Raw genomic sequence first — 3,727 nt, 5'->3', positions numbered from 1 at the left:
GAAGGGAATACAAATGAGCCATTACACCAGATTAGGAACTACAGCCCATTTCATGAAGTATGACGTCTTGTCGCAATTTTGCGACTTTGGCGCTTAGAGGGTTAATATTTTCTGTTCTCCCTTGCAGATTCTGTCAAATGAGTCACCTGTCCAAACATAGATACACCTGATTTACCCAACCCAAAGGCACTTTTAAGACCAAACCTCTCTATCTATCTATCTATCTATCTATCTATCTATCTATCTATCTATCTATCTATCTATCTATCTATCTCTACCTCTCACAATGCCAGGGGGGTCTACAAAAAAGATTTGTCCCTTTAGTCAGGGCATTTTATTTTGCGCACAGAAGATCTGTTTGAATTTTAAAAGGAGCAGCCTCTGAAGCAGCGGCTCAAGGATGAAGCAATTGTCATGGTATGTATAATTTCTTACATAACTGTCGGGATAAATTCAGTGGTACCATTTGTGATTACATGATCATGCCAGTGCAAGGTCAGAAAGGCATTGTTGTTATTATTATTTTATATCTTTTATATCAGAACAAATTTAAAAGTACAAATTAACTATCAGCTTTGAAGGTACTGTTACTAATGTACTGTTTTTATTTAAGTGGCAATACCCTTAAATAATCACATTTTAGCCTTAACACATCACAGTCCTAAATTATCTACCACAGCAAAATTGGAACACACAACAAATATGAGAGATAGTTGGGAATTCTGAATTCATAAAAAAAACAGAGACATGCATTATGACAGAATCACAGGTGCAATATAGTAATCAAACTTTCTTATCAAGGGTCAAATAACAAATGGACTGCATTCATTCTACTACATTCATACTGTACTATTTAAAGCTCTCTACAATGTGCACGTCAGCTGTAAATGTATGTGGAGTATTCACCCATTTGCCCATATAATCACAAAGGGTCTTATAATCTGTAGATTGTCACTGTCCAATTGTACAGTGGTTACACAATCTTGCCAATGTAGGTGCTTAACCTGAGCTACTAATTTTGCAAAAATTTCTATGATACCCTCATGGTTTCAGATTCAACTTTTTGCTTTTTTTCTACTGTATATTGAAGAGTTATTTCTTGCTTCTACTGTATGAGCCTTTCTTGGTTGCGCGTACTTGGTTATACAAAAGATAAACTCACCATAAAGTAAAAAATCCTGAATCGCATTAACCTGTATGCATTCATCAATAGTGTTATATATTCTCAATAACTAATAAGCTTAGTTTTTTGTGCTGTTGTTTTTCTATTACTTTAAACAGCAAATACACAATGTTGTCATTGCAGCTTGAAAAATTCCATGCCATTGGATACAAGCCAGTTCTGCTTCTTGGCAAGGAGACCAAAAAGATAGAAAACAAGTGTGAGATATTAACCCCTCTCCACCTATGACGAGGACTACCTTCAGAAGATTGGTTCATTTTATGAATACCTTTGTGAAGGTAACATGCATGCACTCTATTTTTAAAGTCACAGTTCCCAACTTGTGTTGAGTATGCAAAATATTTTTTTTATTAATTTTTAGGCCAAAATCTTAAAGGGATGTCCCCGCTCTAAAACATAAATTCAGTCGTCAACTCCTGACTTCCTTGACAGTAGAATCTTGGGAGAGGTTTCCGTTTTTATATAACCAACACAGAGTTTGTTAGCACAATACTGGGTCTTTTCATACAATTAAAGTTCTTAAAGATTAATTTATCCTTAGACAGCCAAACAGCTCTCCCTCAAACCATTTTGTAAGATTTGGCAAACTAATCTACAACTTGTCAGACAACTGTCTCCAAAAACCTTTCTACCTGTTCACTGCCAGTTTTGCTCTGCATAGTATTGTGAAGTTTGAAAGTAATTGCATAAAATTTGGGGATGAGGAAATATGACTGTTTATCAGTGTTGTGCAAGTTACTTACAAACTGTAATACATTACAGATGACTTATTACTGTTATTTAAAAGTAATTCCTTACCTTACAATATTACTGTCTCAGAATTGTAATGCGTTACATGACTCCTGTATTACTTTTGAGTTACTTTCACCAAAATATCTACAGAAGTAGAACTTAACATTATAAAATGACAAAATGTACTAGAGCCCTGCCCTAATGGCAAAGTGTTTATATTTCGTTCCGGCTTCTTATTAAGTACATTTAGAAAAAAACGTTTGGAGCATTGTTTGTTCATTAAATACGTTTTTTCTTTCTTAAAGTAACGACCAAGCGGCCAGCGGCAGACCGGCAGGCTTGAACAATTTAGCCTTCTCAAATCATCATGACTGGCCTTAAATAAAATCTATAGATATACTAAAACAGTTGAAGCATATAACAATGTTTAAACGTTAAACCTTGATAAATGTGCTCTGCATTAGTAGTTTGTGCGGCGAGTGGAAGCTAAAGCGCAGGACATGGAGGCACCAGTGCAATCAATTACATTTTTTTTTCAATGGAAACAACTTACGCCATAATTTTTGCTCATAAAGTTAAGAGTAATACATCATTCGTAACTGTAAAGGGTCTACTTTTATTTGTGTGCACTCACAATATCAACAAAACGTCCTTTTATCTTGAACAGGAGCGCTTCACAAAAATGAAACTAAAGTCAGCGAATACATGCCTCGCCGACATGATAAATATATCTTTAGAAAGCTTTAAATCACTACTTAATGAAATAAATTAAAACGAAAGCAAAAACTATTTAATACAATCGGCCCGAATATTGGCCCGAAGCCTGGGCCTAGAGACATAAAAATGTAGGAGCCTGACTTTAAATAACAAAAATAAATAAACTGGGGGCTAAAAGTGTGTTGTAACGCAAGCGTTACTGAACATGTACCGAGTAAAATATTACTGAAAATTGATTAGTAATGCCTTACACTACTGCGTTACATCAAAAAGTAATACGTTACTGTAATGCATTACTTTTGTAACGCGTTACTCCCAACACTGCTATTTATTTTCGTATTTTCGTATTTATCAGTCGTTGATGACTGAAATTTAGTTTTAGGGTGAACCATCCCTTTAACAATTGTCTTATTCACTCCCCAAAAGAGAGCAAGCTTTTGGGAATGATGGGAAGAGCACAACACATATGTCAAATTCCAGCTTACCACCTTTGCAGTTTGGCACCCACAAACCACAAAATTGGATTGTACGATTCAAACAGATTAACGCTTCAAACAAAGAGGTTAACCATGAGTTTGAACTGCACCCGTTTTAAGTAAGTAAAACATAACATTTGTTTAACTTGCACAGGTTGGAACCAGGATTCCAGTGGCAATGATGATCAGCTGATTACGCTGCACCTCACACCCTGTGACCCATTGGAGAACACAAGCAACTTGTGAGGACCACACAGGTGGAAGAGACAAGCAACATGCTGGTGGAGCAGATGAGCATCATGGAGGGACAGGTGGAGCAGATGAATACTACAGTGGAGCAGATGAGCATCATGGAGGGACAGGTGGAGCAGATTAACACTACAGTGGAGCAGATGAGCATCATGGAGGGACAGGTGGAGCAGATGAACACTACAGTGGAGCAGATGAGCATCATGGAGGGACAGGTGGAGCAGACGAACACTACAGTGGAACAGGTGGAGCAGATGAGCATCATGGAGGGACAGGTGGAGCAGATGAACACTACAGTGGAGCAGGTGGAGCAGATGAGCATCATGGAGGGACAGGTGGAGCAGATGAATACTACAGTGGAGCAGGTGGA

Source organism: Barbus barbus, assembly GCF_936440315.1.
Source record: "Barbus barbus genome assembly, chromosome: 4".
Taxonomy (NCBI): Eukaryota; Metazoa; Chordata; class Actinopteri; order Cypriniformes; family Cyprinidae; genus Barbus; species Barbus barbus.
The sequence above is the reverse complement of the archived record's forward strand: the minus strand, read 5'-3'. Positions refer to the sequence as shown.